An 18,124-nucleotide genomic window follows, 5' to 3' on the forward strand; every position below is an offset into this window, starting at 1 on the left:
CAAGTTTAAGAGTCTTACACATATAAATGGGTAAAATACGAATTTTTTTCACTTTCGCTTCCGGGCCATTTTTCACTCAAAATCCATAGGTGTTAACATAGGAACTTTTTTGCCCATTGGGACAGGGTCGTTAACTCGATCTGAAAAGTTGTTTTCACGTTTTAGTATCATACCATATCCACTAAAGATTGTCCTAAGCGTAAAATATGGAAGAAAAAAAACATTTACTCTTGTCGAAAAGACTTCACAACCTCAACCCTTACGAAAAGACCCTCGTGGAGGCACCCGAATCACTATGTGAAAAACCTTTGTTTCTCTCGATGTTTTTCGACGAATCTGTAAGGAAACGCTCAAGTTTAAGAGTCTTACACATATAAATGGTTAAAATATGAATTTTTTTCACTTTCGCTTCCGGGCGATTTTTCACTCAAAATCCATAGGTGTTAACATAGGAACTTTTTTGCCCATTGGCTTAGGGTCGTTAACTCGATCTGAAAAGTTGTTTTCTCGTTTTAGTATCGTACCATATCCACTAAAGATTGTCCTAAGCTTAAAATATGGAAGAAAAAAAACATTTACTCGTGTCGAAAAGACTTCACAACCTCAACCCTTACGAAAAGACCCTCGTGGAGGCACCCGAATGACTATGTGAAAAACCTTCGTTTCTCTCGATGTTTTTCGACGAATCTGTAAGAAAACGCTCAAGTTTAAGAGTCTTACACATATAAATGGTTAAAATACGAATTTTTTTCACTTTCGCTTCCGGGCCATTTTTCACTCAAAATCCATAGGTGTTAACATAGGAACTTTTTTGCCCATTGGGACAGGGTCGTTAAATCGATCTGAAAAGTTGTTTTCTCGTTTTAGTATCATACCATAATCAGTAAAGATTGTCCTAAGCATAAAATATGGAAGAAAAAAAACATTTACTCGTGTCGAAAAGACTTCACAACCTCAACCCTTACGAACACACCCTCGTGGAGGCACCCGAATGACTATGTGAAAAACCTTTGTTTCTCTCGATGTTTTTCGACGAATCTATAAGGAAATGCTCAAGTTTAAGAGTCTTACACATATAAATGGGTAAAATACAAATTTTTTTCACTTTCGCTTCCGGGCCATTTTTCACTCAAAATCCATAGGTGTTAACATAGGAACTTTTTTGCCCATTGAGACAGGGTCGTTAACTCGATCTGAAAAGTTGTTTTCTCGTTTTAGTATCATACCATATCCACTAAAGATTGTCTATGCTTAAAATATGGAAGAAAAAATACATTTACTCGTGTCGAAAAGACTTCACAACCTCAACCCTTACGAAAAGACCCTCGTGGAGGCACCCGAATCACTATGTGAAAAACCTTTGTTTCTCTCGATGTTTTTCGACGAATCTGTAAGAAAACGCTCAAGTTTAAGAGTCTTACACATATAAATGGTTAAAATACGAATTTTTTTCACTTTCGCTTCCGGGCCATTTTTCACTCAAAATCCATAGGTGTTAACATAGGAACTTTTTTGCCCATTGGGACAGGGTCTTTAACTCGATCTGAAAAGTTGTTTTCTCGTTTTAGTATCATACCATATCAACTAAAGATTGTCCTAAGCGTAAAATATGGAAGAAAAAAAACATTTACTCTTGTCGAAAAGACTTCACAACCTCAACCCTTACGAAAAGACCCTCGTGGAGGCACCCGAATGACTATGTGAAAAACCTTTGTTTCTCTCGATGTTTTTCGACGAATCTGTAAGGAAACGCTCAAGTTTAAGAGTCTTACACATATAAATGGTTAAAATATGAATTTTTTTCACTTTCGCTTCCGGGCCATTTTTCACTCAAAATCCATAGGTGTTAACATAGGAACTTTTTTGCCCATTGAGACAGGGTCGTTAACTCGATCTGAAAAGTTTTTTTCTCATTTTATTATCATACCATATCCACTAAAGATTGTCCTAAGCTTAAAATATGGAAGAAAAAATACATTTACTCGTGTCGAAAAGACTTCACAACCTCAACCCTTACGAAAAGACCCTCGTGGAGGCACCCGAATCACTATGTGAAAACCCTTTGTGTCTCTCGATGTTTTTCGACGAATGTATAGGAAAACGCTCAAGTTTAAGAGTCTTACACATATAAATGGGTAAAATACGAATTTTTTTCACTTTCGCTTCCGGGCCATTTTTCACTCAAAATCCATAGGTGTTAACATAGGAACTTTTTTGCCCATTGGGACAGGGTCGTTAACTCGATCTGAAAAGTTGTTTTCACGTTTTAGTATCATACCATATCCACTAAAGATTGTCCTAAGCGTAAAATATGGAAGAAAAAAAACATTTACTCTTGTCGAAAAGACTTCACAACCTCAACCCTTACGAAAAGACCCTCGTGGAGGCACCCGAATCACTATGTGAAAAACCTTTGTTTCTCTCGATGTTTTTCGACGAATCTGTAAGGAAACGCTCAAGTTTAAGAGTCTTACACATATAAATGGTTAAAATATGAATTTTTTTCACTTTCGCTTCCGGGCCATTTTTCACTCAAAATCCATAGGTGTTAACATAGGAACTTTTTTGCCCATTGGGACAGGGTCGTTAAATCGATCTGAAAAGTTGTTTTCTCGTTTTAGTATCATACCATAATCACTAAAGATTGTCCTAAGCATAAAATATGGAAGAAAAAAAACATTTACTCGTGTCGAAAAGACTTCACAACCTCAACCCTTACGAAAACACCCTCGTGGAGGCACCCGAATGACTATGTGAAAAACCTTTGTTTCTCTCGATGTTTTTCGACGAATCTATAAGGAAATGCTCAAGTTTAAGAGTCTTACACATATAAATGGGTAAAATACAAATTTTTTTCACTTTCGCTTCCGGGCCATTTTTCACTCAAAATCCATAGGTGTTAACATAGGAACTTTTTTGCCCATTGAGACAGGGTCGTTAACTCGATCTGAAAAGTTGTTTTCTCGTTTTAGTATCATACCATATCCACTAAAGATTGTCTATGCTTAAAATATGGAAGAAAAAATACATTTACTCGTGTCGAAAAGACTTCACAACCTCAACCCTTACGAAAAGACCCTCGTGGAGGCACCCGAATCACTATGTGAAAAACCTTTGTTTCTCTCGATGTTTTTCGACGAATCTGTAAGAAAACGCTCAAGTTTAAGAGTCTTACACATATAAATGGTTAAAATACGAATTTTTTTCACTTTCGCTTCCGGGCCATTTTTCACTCAAAATCCATAGGTGTTAACATAGGAACTTTTTTGCCCATTGGGACAGGGTCTTTAACTCGATCTGAAAAGTTGTTTTCTCGTTTTAGTATCATACCATATCAACTAAAGATTGTCCTAAGCGTAAAATATGGAAGAAAAAAAACATTTACTCTTGTCGAAAAGACTTCACAACCTCAACCCTTACGAAAAGACCCTCGTGGAGGCACCCGAATGACTATGTGAAAAACCTTTGTTTCTCTCGATGTTTTTCGACGAATCTGTAAGGAAACGCTCAAGTTTAAGAGTCTTACACATATAAATGGTTAAAATATGAATTTTTTTCACTTTCGCTTCCGGGCCATTTTTCACTCAAAATCCATAGGTGTTAACATAGGAACTTTTTTGCCCATTGAGACAGGGTCGTTAACTCGATCTGAAAAGTTTTTTTCTCATTTTAGTATCATACCATATCCACTAAAGATTGTCCTAAGCTTAAAATATGGAAGAAAAAATACATTTACTCGTGTCGAAAAGACTTCACAACCTCAACCCTTACGAAAAGACCCTCGTGGAGGCACCCGAATCACTATGTGAAAACCCTTTGTGTCTCTCGATGTTTTTCGACGAATGTATAAGAAAACGCTCAAGTTTAAGAGTCTTACACATATAAATGGGTAAAATACGAATTTTTTTCACTTTCGCTTCCGGGCCATTTTTCACTCAAAATCCATAGGTGTTAACATAGGAACTTTTTTGCCCATTGGGACAGGGTCGTTAACTCGATCTGAAAAGTTGTTTTCACGTTTTAGTATCATACCATATCCACTAAAGATTGTCCTAAGCGTAAAATATGGAAGAAAAAAAACATTTACTCTTGTCGAAAAGACTTCACAACCTCAACCCTTACGAAAAGACCCTCGTGGAGGCACCCGAATCACTATGTGAAAAACCTTTGTTTCTCTCGATGTTTTTCGACGAATCTGTAAGGAAATGCTCAAGTTTAAGAGTCTTACACATATAAATGGGTAAAATACAAATTTTTTTCACTTTCGCTTCCGGGCCATTTTTCACTCAAAATCCATAGGTGTTAACATAGGAACTTTTTTGCCCATTGAGACAGGGTCGTTAACTCGATCTGAAAAGTTGTTTTCTCGTTTTAGTATCATACCATATCCACTAAAGATTGTCCTAAGCGTAAAATATGGAAGAAAAAAAACATTTACTCTTGTCGAAAAGACTTCACAACCTCAACCCTTACGAAAAGACCCTCGTGGAGGCACCCGAATCACTATGTGAAAAACCTTTGTTTCTCTCGATGTTTTTCGACGAATCTGTAAGGAAATGCTCAAGTTTAAGAGTCTTACACATATAAATGGGTAAAATACGAATTTTTTTCACTTTCGCTTCCGGGCCATTGTTCACTCAAAATCCATAGGTGTTAACATGGGAACTTTTTTGCCCATTGGGACAGGGTCTTTAACTCGATCTGAAAAGTTGTTTTCTCGTTTTAGTATCATACCATATCCACTAAAGATTTTCCTAAGCGTAAAATATGGAAGAAAAAAAACATTTACTCTTGTCGAAAAGACTTCACAACCTCAACCCTTACGAAAACACCCTCGTGGAGGCACCCGAATGACTATGTGAAAAACCTTTGTTTCTCTCGATGTTTTTCGACGAATCTGTAAGGAAACGCTCAAGTTTAAGAGTCTTACACATATAAATGGTTAAAATATGAATTTTTTTCACTTTCGCTTCCGGGCCATTTTTCACTCAAAATCCATAGGTGTTAACATAGGAACTTTTTTGCCCATTGAGACAGGGTCGTTAACTCGATCTGAAAAGTTGTTTTCTCGTTTTAGTATGATACCATATCCACTAAAGATTGTCCTAAGCTTAAAATATGGAAGAAAAAAAACATTTACTCTTGTCGAAAAGACTTCACAACCTCAACCCTTACGAAAAGACCCTCGTGGAGGCACCCGAATCACTATGTGAAAAACCTTTGTTTCTCTCGATGTTTTTCGACGAATCTGTAAGGAAATGCTCAAGTTTAAGAGTCTTACACATATAAATGGGTAAAATACGGATTTTTTTCACTTTCGCTTCCGGGCCATTTTTCACTCAAAATCCATAGGTGTTAACATGGGAACTTTTTTGCCCATTGGGACAGGGTCTTTAACTCGATCTGAAAAGTTGTTTTCTCGTTTTAGTATCATACCATATCCACTAAAGATTGTCCTAAGTGTAAAATATGGAAGAAAAAAAACATTTACTCTTGTCGAAAAGACTTCACAACCTCAACCCTTACGAAAAGACCCTCGTGGAGGAACCCGAATCACTATGTGAAAAACCTTTGTTTCTCTCGATGTTTTTCGACGAATCTGTAAGGAAACGCTCAAGTTTAAGAGTCTTACACATTTAAATGGTTAAAATATGAATTTTTTTCACTTTCGCTTCCGGGCCATTTTTCACTCAAAATCCATAGGTGTTAACATAGGAACTTTTTTGCCCATTGAGACAGGGTCGTTAACTCGATCTGAAAAGTTGTTTTCTCGTTTTAGTATGATACCATATCCACTAAAGATTGTCCTAAGCTTAAAATATGGATGAAAAAAAACATTTACTCTTGTCGAAAATACTTAACAACCTCAACCCTTACGAAAAGACCCTCGTGGAGGCACCCGAATGACTATGTGAAAAACCTTATTTTCTGTCGATGTTTTTCGACGAATCTGTAAGGAAACGCTCAAGTTTAAGAGTCTTACACATATAAATGGTTAAAATATGAATTTTTTTCACTTTCGCTTCCGGGCCATTTTTCACTCAAAATCCATAGGTGTTAACATAGGAACTTTTTTGCCCATTAAGACAGGGTCGTTAACTCGATCTGAAAAGTTGTTTTCTCGTTTTAGTATGATACCATATCCACTAATGATTGTCCTAAGCTTAAAATATGGAATAAAAAAAACATTTACTCGTGTCGAAAAGACTTCACAACCTCAACCCTTACGAAAAGACCCTCGTGGAGGCACCCGAATGACTATGTGAAAAACCTTTGTTTCTCTCGATGTTTTTCGACGAATCTGTAAGGAAACGCTCAAGTTTAAGAGTCTTACACATATAAATGGTTAAAATATGAATTTTTTTCACTTTCGCTTCCGGGCCATTTTTCACTCAAAATCCATAGGTGTTAACATAGGAACTTTTTTGCCCATTGGGACAGGGTCGTTAACTCGATCTGAAAAGTTGTTTTCTCGTTTTAGTATCATACCATAATCACTAAAGATTGTCCTAAGCATAAAATATGGAAGAAAAAAAACATTTACTCTTGTCGAAAAGACTTCACAACCTCAACCCTTACGAAAAGACCCTCGTGGAGGCACCCGAATCACTATGTGAAAAACCTTTGTTTCTCTCGATGTTTTTCGACGAATCTGTAAGGAAATGCTCAAGTTTAAGAGTCATACACATATAAATGGGTAAAATACGAATTTTTTTCACTTTCGCTTCCGGGCCATTTTTCACTCAAAATCCATAGGTGTTAACATGGGAACTTTTTTGCCCATTGGGACAGGGTCTTTAACTCGATCTGAAAAGTTGTTTTCTCGTTTTAGTATCATACCATATCCACTAAAGATTGTCCTAAGCGTAAAATATGGAAGAAAAAAAACATTTACTCGTGTCGAAAAGACTTCACAACCTCAACCCTTACGAAAAGACCCTCGTGGAGGCACCCGAATGACTATGTGAAAAACCTTTGTTTCTGTCGATGTTTTTGACGAATCTGTAAGGAAACGCTCAAGTTTAAGAGTCTTACACATATAAATGGTTAAAATATAAATTTTTTTCACTTTCGCTTCCGGGCCATTTTTCACTCAAAATCCATAGGTGTTAACATAGGAACTTTTTTGCCCATTGGGACAGGGTCGTTAAATCGATCTGAAAAGTTGTTTTCTCGTTTTAGTATCATACCATATCCACTAATGATTGTCCTAAGCTTAAAATATGGAATAAAAAAAACATTTACTCGTGTCGATAAGACTTCACAACCTCAACCCTTACGAAAAGACCCTCGTGGAGGCACCCGAATGACTATGTGAAAAACCTTTGTTTCTCTCGATGTTTTTCGACGAATCTGTAAGGAAACGCTCAAGTTTAAGAGTCTTACACATATAAATGGTTAAAATATGAATTTTTTTCACTTTCGCTTCCGGGCCATTTTTCACTCAAAATCCATAGGTGTTAACATAGGAACTTTTTTGCCCATTGGGACAGGGTCGTTAACTCGATCTGAAAAGTTGTTTTCTCGTTTTAGTATCATACCATAATCACAAAAGATTGTCCTAAGCATAAAATATGGAAGAAAAAAAACATTTACTCGTGTCGAAAAGACTTCACAACCTCAACCCTTACGAAAAGACCCTCGTGGAGGCACCCGAATGACTATGTGAAAAACCTTTGTTTCTCTCGATGTTTTTCGACGAATCTGTAAGGAAATGCTCAAGTTTAAGAGTCTTAAACATATAAATTGTTAAAATACGAATTTTTTTCACTTTCGCTTCCGGGCCATTTTTCACTCAAAATCCATAGGTGTTAACATAGGAACTTTTTTGCCCATTGGGACAGGGTCGTTAACTCGATCTGAAAAGTTGTTTTCTCATTTTAGTATCATACCATATCCACTAAAGATAGTCCTAAGTGTAAAATATGGAAGAAAAAATACATTTACTCGTGTCGAAAAGACTTCACAACCTCAACCCTTACGTAAAGACCCTCGTGGAGGCACCCGAATGACTATGTGAAAAACCTTTGTTTCTCTCGATGTTTTTCGACGAATCTATAAGGAAACGCTCAAGTTTAAGAGTCTTACACATATAAATGGTTAAAATATGAATTTTTTTCACTTTCGCTTCCGGGCCATTTTTCACTTAAAATCCATAGGTGTTAACATAGGAACTTTTTTGCCCATTGGCTTAGGGTCGTTAACTCGATCTGAAAAGTTGTTTTCTCGTTTTAGTATCATACCATAATCACTAAAGATTGTCCTAAGCATAAAATATGGAAGAAAAAAAACATTCACTCGTGTCGAAAAGACTTCACAACCTCAACCCTTACGAAAAGACCCTCGTGGAGGCACCCGAATGACTATGTGAAAAACCTTTGTTTCTCTCGATGTTTTTCGACGAATCTGTAAGGAAATGCTCAAGTTTAAGAGTCTTAAACATATAAATTGTTAAAATACGAATTTTTTTCACTTTCGCTTCCGGGCCATTTTTCACTCAAAATCCATAGGTGTTAACATAGGAACTTTTTTGCCCATTGGGACAGGGTCGTTAACTCGATCTGAAAAGTTGTTTTCTCATTTTAGTATCATACCATATCCACTAAAGATAGTCCTAAGCGTAAAATATGGAAGAAAAAATACATTTACTCGTGTCGAAAAGACTTCACAACCTCAACCCTTACGTAAAGACCCTCGTGGAGGCACCCGAATGACTATGTGAAAAACCTTTGTTTCTCTCGATGTTTTTCGACTAATCTATAAGGAAATGCTCAAGTTTAAGAGTCTTACACATATAAATGGTTAAAATATCAATTTTTTTCACTTTCGCTTCCGGGCCATTTTTCACTCAAAATCCATAGGTGTTAACATAGGAACTTTTTTGCCCATTGGGACAGGGTCGTTAAATCGATCTGAAAAGTTATTTTCTCGTTTTAGTATCATACCATATCCACTAATGATTGTCCTAAGCTTAAAATATGGAATAAAAAAAACATTTACTCGTGTCGAAAAGACTTCACAACCTCAACCCTTACGAAAAGACCCTCGTGGAGGCACCCGAATGACTATGTGAAAAACCTTTGTTTCTCTCGATGTTTTTCGACGAATCTGTAAGGAAACGCTCAAGTTTAAGAGTCTTACACATATAAATGGTTAAAATATGAATTTTTTTCACTTTCGCTTCCGGGCCATTTTTCACTCAAAATCCATAGGTGTTAACATAGGAACTTTTTTGCCCATTGGGACAGGGTCGTTAACTCGATCTGAAAAGTTGTTTTCTCGTTTTAGTATCATACCATAATCACTAAAGATTGTCTAAAGCATAAAATATGGAAGAAAAAAAACATTTACTCTTGTCGAAAAGACTTCACAACCTCAACCCTTACGAAAAGACCCTCGTGGAGGCACCCGAATCACTATGTGAAAAACCTTTGTTTCTCTCGATGTTTTTCGACGAATCTGTAAGGAAATGCTCAAGTTTAAGAGTCATACACATATAAATGGGTAAAATACGAATTTTTTTCACTTTCGCTTCCGGGCCATTTTTCACTCAAAATCCATAGGTGTTAACATGGGAACTTTTTTGCCCATTGGGACAGGGTCTTTAACTCGATCTGAAAAGTTGTTTTCTCGTTTTAGTATCATACCATATCCACTAAAGATTGTCCTAAGCGTAAAATATGGAAGAAAAAAAACATTTACTCGTGTCGAAAAGACTTCACAACCTCAACCCTTACGAAAAGACCCTCGTGGAGGCACCCGAATGACTATGTGAAAAACCTTTGTTTCTGTCGATGTTTTTTACGAATCTGTAAGGAAACGCTCAAGTTTAAGAGTCTTACACATATAAATGGTTAAAATATAAATTTTTTTCACTTTCGCTTCCGGGCCATTTTTCACTCAAAATCCATAGGTGTTAACATAGGAACTTTTTTGCCCATTGGGACAGGGTCGTTAAATCGATCTGAAAAGTTGTTTTCTCGTTTTAGTATCATACCATATCCACTAATGATTGTCCTAAGCTTAAAATATGGAATAAAAAAAACATTTACTCGTGTCGATAAGACTTCACAACCTCAACCCTTACGAAAAGACCCTCGTGGAGGCACCCGAATGACTATGTGAAAAACCTTTGTTTCTCTCGATGTTTTTCGACGAATCTGTAAGGAAACGCTCAAGTTTAAGAGTCTTACACATATAAATGGTTAAAATATGAATTTTTTTCACTTTCGCTTCCGGGCCATTTTTCACTCAAAATCCATAGGTGTTAACATAGGAACTTTTTTGCCCATTGGGACAGGGTCGTTAACTCGATCTGAAAAGTTGTTTTCTCGTTTTAGTATCATACCATAATCACTAAAGATTGTCCTAAGCATAAAATATGGAAGAAAAAAAACATTTACTCGTGTCGAAAAGACTTCACAACCTCAACCCTTACGAAAAGACCCTCGTGGAGGCACCCGAATGACTATGTGAAAAACCTTTGTTTCTCTCGATGTTTTTCGACGAATCTGTAAGGAAATGCTCAAGTTTAAGAGTCTTAAACATATAAATTGTTAAAATACGAATTTTTTTCACTTTCGCTTCCGGGCCATTTTTCACTCAAAATCCATAGGTGTTAACATAGGAACTTTTTTGCCCATTGGGACAGGGTCGTTAACTCGATCTGAAAAGTTGTTTTCTCATTTTAGTATCATACCATATCCACTAAAGATAGTCCTAAGCGTAAAATATGGAAGAAAAAATACATTTACTCGTGTCGAAAAGACTTCACAACCTCAACCCTTACGTAAAGACCCTCGTGGAGGCACCCGAATGACTATGTGAAAAACCTTTGTTTCTCTCGATGTTTTTCGACTAATCTATAAGGAAATGCTCAAGTTTAAGAGTCTTACACATATAAATGGTTAAAATATCAATTTTTTTCACTTTCGCTTCCGGGCCATTTTTCACTCAAAATCCATAGGTGTTAACATAGGAACTTTTTTGCCCATTGGCTTAGGGTCGTTAACTCGATCTGAAAAGTTGTTTTCTCGTTTTAGTATCGTACCATATCCACTAAAGATTGTCCTAAGCTTAAAATATGGAAGAAAAAAAACATTTACTCGTGTCGAAAAGACTTCACAACCTCAACCCTTACGAAAAGACCCTCGTGTTGGCACCCGAATGACTATGTGAAAAACCTTTGTTTCTCTCGATGTTTTTCGACGAATCTGTAAGAAAACGCTCAAGTTTAAGAGTCTTACACATATAAATGGTTAAAATACGAATTTTTTTCACTTTCGCTTCCGGGCCATTTTTCACTCAAAATCCATAGGTGTTAACATAGGAACTTTTTTGCCCATTGGGACAGGGTCGTTAACTCGATCTGAAAAGTTGTTTTCTCGTTTTAGTATCATACCATAATCACTAAAGATTGTCTAAAGCATAAAATATGGAAGAAAAAAAACATTTACTCTTGTCGAAAAGACTTCACAACCTCAACCCTTACGAAAAGACCCTCGTGGAGGCACCCGAATGACTATGTGAAAAACCTTTGTTTCTGTCGATGTTTTTTACGAATCTGTAAGGAAACGCTCAAGTTTAAGAGTCTTACACATATAAATGGTTAAAATATAAATTTTTTTCACTTTCGCTTCCGGGCCATTTTTCACTCAAAATCCATAGGTGTTAACATAGGAACTTTTTTGCCCATTGGGACAGGGTCGTTAAATCGATCTGAAAAGTTGTTTTCTCGTTTTAGTATCATACCATATCCACTAATGATTGTCCTAAGCTTAAAATATGGAATAAAAAAAACATTTACTCGTGTCGATAAGACTTCACAACCTCAACCCTTACGAAAAGACCCTCGTGGAGGCACCCGAATGACTATGTGAAAAACCTTTGTTTCTCTCGATGTTTTTCGACGAATCTGTAAGGAAACGCTCAAGTTTAAGAGTCTTACACATATAAATGGTTAAAATATGAATTTTTTTCACTTTCGCTTCCGGGCCATTTTTCACTCAAAATCCATAGGTGTTAACATAGGAACTTTTTTGCCCATTGGGACAGGGTCGTTAACTCGATCTGAAAAGTTGTTTTCTCGTTTTAGTATCATACCATAATCACTAAAGATTGTCCTAAGCATAAAATATGGAAGAAAAAAAACATTTACTCGTGTCGAAAAGACTTCACAACCTCAACCCTTACGAAAAGACCCTCGTGGAGGCACCCGAATGACTATGTGAAAAACCTTTGTTTCTCTCGATGTTTTTCGACGAATCTATAAGGAAATGCTCAAGTTTAAGAGTCTTACACATATAAATGGGTAAAATACAAATTTTTTTCACTTTCGCTTCCGGGCCATTTTTCACTCAAAATCCATAGGTGTTAACATAGGAACTTTTTTGCCCATTGAGACAGGGTCGTTAACTCGATCTGAAAAGTTGTTTTCTCGTTTTAGTATCATACCATATCCACTAAAGATTGTCTATGCTTAAAATATGGAAGAAAAAATACATTTACTCGTGTCGAAAAGACTTCACAACCTCAACCAATACGAAAAGACCCTCGTGGAGGCACCCGAATCACTATGTGAAAAACCTTTGTTTCTCTCGATGTTTTTCGACGAATCTGTAAGAAAACGCTCAAGTTTAAGAGTCTTACACATATAAATGGTTAAAATACGAATTTTTTTCACTTTCGCTTCCGGGCCATTTTTCTCTCAAAATCCATAGGTGTTAACATAGGAACTTTTTGCCCATTGGGACAGGGTCTTTAACTCGATCTGAAAAGTTGTTTTCTCGTTTTAGTATCATACCATATCAACTAAAGATTGTCCTAAGCGTAAAATATGGAAGAAAAAAAACATTTACTCTTGTCGAAAAGACTTCACAACCTCAACCCTTACGAAAAGACCCTCGTGGAGGCACCCGAATGACTATGTGAAAAACCTTTGTTTCTCTCGATGTTTTTCGACGAATCTGTAAGGAAACGCTCAAGTTTAAGAGTCTTACACATATAAATGGTTAAAATATGAATTTTTTTCACTTTCGCTTCCGGGCCATTTTTCACTCAAAATCCATAGGTGTTAACATAGGAACTTTTTTGCCCATTGAGACAGGGTCGTTAACTCGATCTGAAAAGTTTTTTTCTCATTTTAGTATCATACCATATCCACTAAAGATTGTCCTAAGCTTAAAATATGGAAGAAAAAATACATTTACTCGTGTCGAAAAGACTTCACAACCTCAACCCTTACGAAAAGACCCTCGTGGAGGCACCCGAATCACTATGTGAAAACCCTTTGTGTCTCTCGATCTTTTTCGACGAATGTATAAGAAAACGCTCAAGTTTAAGAGTCTTACACATATAAATGGGTAAAATACGAATTTTTTTCACTTTCGCTTCCGGGCCATTTTTCACTCAAAATCCATAGGTGTTAACATAGGAACTTTTTTGCCCATTGGGACAGGGTCGTTAACTCGATCTGAAAAGTTGTTTTCACGTTTTAGTATCATACCATATCCACTAAAGATTGTCCTAAGCGTAAAATATGGAAGAAAAAAAACATTTACTCTTGTCGAAAAGACTTCACAACCTCAACCCTTACGAAAAGACCCTCGTGGAGGCACCCGAATCACTATGTGAAAAACCTTTGTTTCTCTCGATGTTTTTCGACGAATCTGTAAGGAAACGCTCAAGTTTAAGAGTCTTACACATATAAATGGTTAAAATATGAATTTTTTTCACTTTCGCTTCCGGGCGATTTTTCACTCAAAATCCATAGGTGTTAACATAGGAACTTTTTTGCCCATTGGCTTAGGGTCGTTAACTCGATCTGAAAAGTTGTTTTCTCGTTTTAGTATCGTACCATATCCACTAAAGATTGTCCTAAGCTTAAAATATGGAAGAAAAAAAACATTTACTCGTGTCGAAAAGACTTCACAACCTCAACCCTTACGAAAAGACCCTCGTGGAGGCACCCGAATGACTATGTGAAAAACCTTTGTTTCTCTCGATGTTTTTCGACGAATCTGTAAGAAAACGCTCAAGTTTAAGAGTCTTACACATATAAATGGTTAAAATACGAATTTTTTTCACTTTCGCTTCCGGGCCATTTTTCACTCAAAATCCATAGGTGTTAACATAGGAACTTTTTTGCCCATTGGGACAGGGTCGTTAAATCGATCTGAAAAGTTGTTTTCTCGTTTTAGTAACATACCATAATCACTAAAGATTGTCCTAAGCATAAAATATGGAAGAAAAAAAACATTTACTCGTGTCGAAAAGACTTCACAACCTCAACCCTTACGAACACACCCTCGTGGAGGCACCCGAATGACTATGTGAAAAACCTTTGTTTCTCTCGATGTTTTTCGACGAATCTATAAGGAAATGCTCAAGTTTAAGAGTCTTACACATATAAATGGGTAAAATACAAATTTTTTTCACTTTCGCTTCCGGGCCATTTTTCACTCAAAATCCATAGGTGTTAACATAGGAACTTTTTTGCCCATTGAGACAGGGTCGTTAACTCGATCTGAAAAGTTGTTTTCTCGTTTTAGTATCATACCATATCCACTAAAGATTGTCTATGCTTAAAATATGGAAGAAAAAATACATTTACTCGTGTCGAAAAGACTTCACAACCTCAACCCTTACGAAAAGACCCTCGTGGAGGCACCCGAATCACTATGTGAAAAACCTTTGTTTCTCTCGATGTTTTTCGACGAATCTGTAAGAAAACGCTCAAGTTTAAGAGTCTTACACATATAAATGGTTAAAATACGAATTTTTTTCACTTTCGCTTCCGGGCCATTTTTCACTCAAAATCCATAGGTGTTAACATAGGAACTTTTTTGCCCATTGGGACAGGGTCTTTAACTCGATCTGAAAAGTTGTTTTCTCGTTTTAGTATCATACCATATCAACTAAAGATTGTCCTAAGCGTAAAATATGGAAGAAAAAAAACATTTACTCTTGTCGAAAAGACTTCACAACCTCAACCCTTACGAAAAGACCCTCGTGGAGGCACCCGAATGACTATGTGAAAAACCTTTGTTTCTCTCGATGTTTTTCGACGAATCTGTAAGGAAACGCTCAAGTTTAAGAGTCTTACACATATAAATGGTTAAAATATGAATTTTTTTCACTTTCGCTTCCGGGCCATTTTTCACTCAAAATCCATAGGTGTTAACATAGGAACTTTTTTGCCCATTGAGACAGGGTCGTTAACTCGATCTGAAAAGTTTTTTTCTCATTTTATTATCATACCATATCCACTAAAGATTGTCCTAAGCTTAAAATATGGAAGAAAAAATACATTTACTCGTGTCGAAAAGACTTCACAACCTCAACCCTTACGAAAAGACCCTCGTGGAGGCACCCGAATCACTATGTGAAAACCCTTTGTGTCTCTCGATGTTTTTCGACGAATGTATAAGAAAACGCTCAAGTTTAAGAGTCTTACACATATAAATGGGTAAAATACGAATTTTTTTCACTTTCGCTTCCGGGCCATTTTTCACTCAAAATCCATAGGTGTTAACATAGGAACTTTTTTGCCCATTGGGACAGGGTCGTTAACTCGATCTGAAAAGTTGTTTTCACGTTTTAGTATCATACCATATCCACTAAAGATTGTCCTAAGCGTAAAATATGGAAGAAAAAAAACATTTACTCTTGTCGAAAAGACTTCACAACCTCAACCCTTACGAAAAGACCCTCGTGGAGGCACCCGAATCACTATGTGAAAAACCTTTGTTTCTCTCGATGTTTTTCGACGAATCTGTAAGGAAACGCTCAAGTTTAAGAGTCTTACACATATAAATGGTTAAAATATGAATTTTTTTCACTTTCGCTTCCGGGCCATTTTTCACTCAAAATCCATAGGTGTTAACATAGGAACTTTTTTGCCCATTGGGACAGGGTCGTTAAATCGATCTGAAAAGTTGTTTTCTCGTTTTAGTATCATACCATAATCACTAAAGATTGTCCTAAGCATAAAATATGGAAGAAAAAAAACATTTACTCGTGTCGAAAAGACTTCACAACCTCAACCCTTACGAAAACACCCTCGTGGAGGCACCCGAATGACTATGTGAAAAACCTTTGTTTCTCTCGATGTTTTTCGACGAATCTATAAGGAAATGCTCAAGTTTAAGAGTCTTACACATATAAATGGGTAAAATACAAATTTTTTTCACTTTCGCTTCCGGGCCATTTTTCACTCAAAATCCATAGGTGTTAACATAGGAACTTTTTTGCCCATTGAGACAGGGTCGTTAACTCGATCTGAAAAGTTGTTTTCTCGTTTTAGTATCATACCATATCCACTAAAGATTGTCTATGCTTAAAATATGGAAGAAAAAATACATTTACTCGTGTCGAAAAGACTTCACAACCTCAACCCTTACGAAAAGACCCTCGTGGAGGCACCCGAATCACTATGTGAAAAACCTTTGTTTCTCTCGATGTTTTTCGACGAATCTGTAAGAAAACGCTCAAGTTTAAGAGTCTTACACATATAAATGGTTAAAATACGAATTTTTTTCACTTTCGCTTCCGGGCCATTTTTCTCTCAAAATCCATAGGTGTTAACATAGGAACTTTTTTGCCCATTGGGACAGGGTCTTTAACTCGATCTGAAAAGTTGTTTTCTCGTTTTAGTATCATACCATATCAACTAAAGATTGTCCTAAGCGTAAAATATGGAAGAAAAAAAACATTTACTCTTGTCGAAAAGACTTCACAACCTCAACCCTTACGAAAAGACCCTCGTGGAGGCACCCGAATGACTATGTGAAAAACCTTTGTTTCTCTCGATGTTTTTCGACGAATCTGTAAGGAAACGCTCAAGTTTAAGAGTCTTACACATATAAATGGTTAAAATATGAATTTTTTTCACTTTCGCTTCCGGGCCATTTTTCACTCAAAATCCATAGGTGTTAACATAGGAACTTTTTTGCCCATTGAGACAGGGTCGTTAACTCGATCTGAAAAGTTTTTTTCTCATTTTAGTATCATACCATATCCACTAAAGATTGTCCTAAGCGTAAAATATGGAAGAAAAAAAACATTTACTCTTGTCGAAAAGACTTCACAACCTCAACCCTTACGAAAAGACCCTCGTGGAGGCACCCGAATCACTATGTGAAAAACCTTTGTTTCTCTCGATGTTTTTCGACGAATCTGTAAGGAAACGCTCAAGTTTAAGAGTCTTACACATATAAATGGTTAAAATATGAATTTTTTTCACTTTCGCTTCCGGGCGATTTTTCACTCAAAATCCATAGGTGTTAACATAGGAACTTTTTTGCCCATTGGCTTAGGGTCGTTAACTCGATCTGAAAAGTTGTTTTCTCGTTTTAGTATCGTACCATATCCACTAAAGATTGTCCTAAGCTTAAAATATGGAAGAAAAAAAACATTTACTCGTGTCGAAAAGACTTCACAACCTCAACCCTTACGAAAAGACCCTCGTGGAGGCACCCGAATGACTATGTGAAAAACCTTTGTTTCTCTCGATGTTTTTCGACGAATCTGTAAGAAAACGCTCAAGTTTAAGAGTCTTACACATATAAATGGTTAAAATACGAATTTTTTTCACTTTCGCTTCCGGGCCATTTTTCACTCAAAATCCATAGGTGTTAACATAGGAACTTTTTTGCCCATTGGGACAGGGTCGTTAAATCGATCTGAAAAGTTGTTTTCTCGTTTTAGTAACATACCATAATCACTAAAGATTGTCCTAAGCATAAAATATGGAAGAAAAAAAACATTTACTCGTGTCGAAAAGACTTCACAACCTCAACCCTTACGAACACACCCTCGTGGAGGCACCCGAATGACTATGTGAAAAACCTTTGTTTCTCTCGATGTTTTTCGACGAATCTATAAGGAAATGCTCAAGTTTAAGAGTCTTACACATATAAATGGGTAAAATACAAATTTTTTTCACTTTCGCTTCCGGGCCATTTTTCACTCAAAATCCATAGGTGTTAACATAGGAACTTTTTTGCCCATTGAGACAGGGTCGTTAACTCGATCTGAAAAGTTGTTTTCTCGTTTTAGTATCATACCATATCCACTAAAGATTGTCTATGCTTAAAATATGGAAGAAAAAATACATTTACTCGTG

The sequence above is a fragment of the Cucurbita pepo genome, chromosome 17, assembly GCF_057944985.1.
Source record: "Cucurbita pepo subsp. pepo isolate OVF chromosome 17, ASM5794498v1, whole genome shotgun sequence".
Taxonomy (NCBI): domain Eukaryota; kingdom Viridiplantae; phylum Streptophyta; class Magnoliopsida; order Cucurbitales; family Cucurbitaceae; genus Cucurbita; species Cucurbita pepo.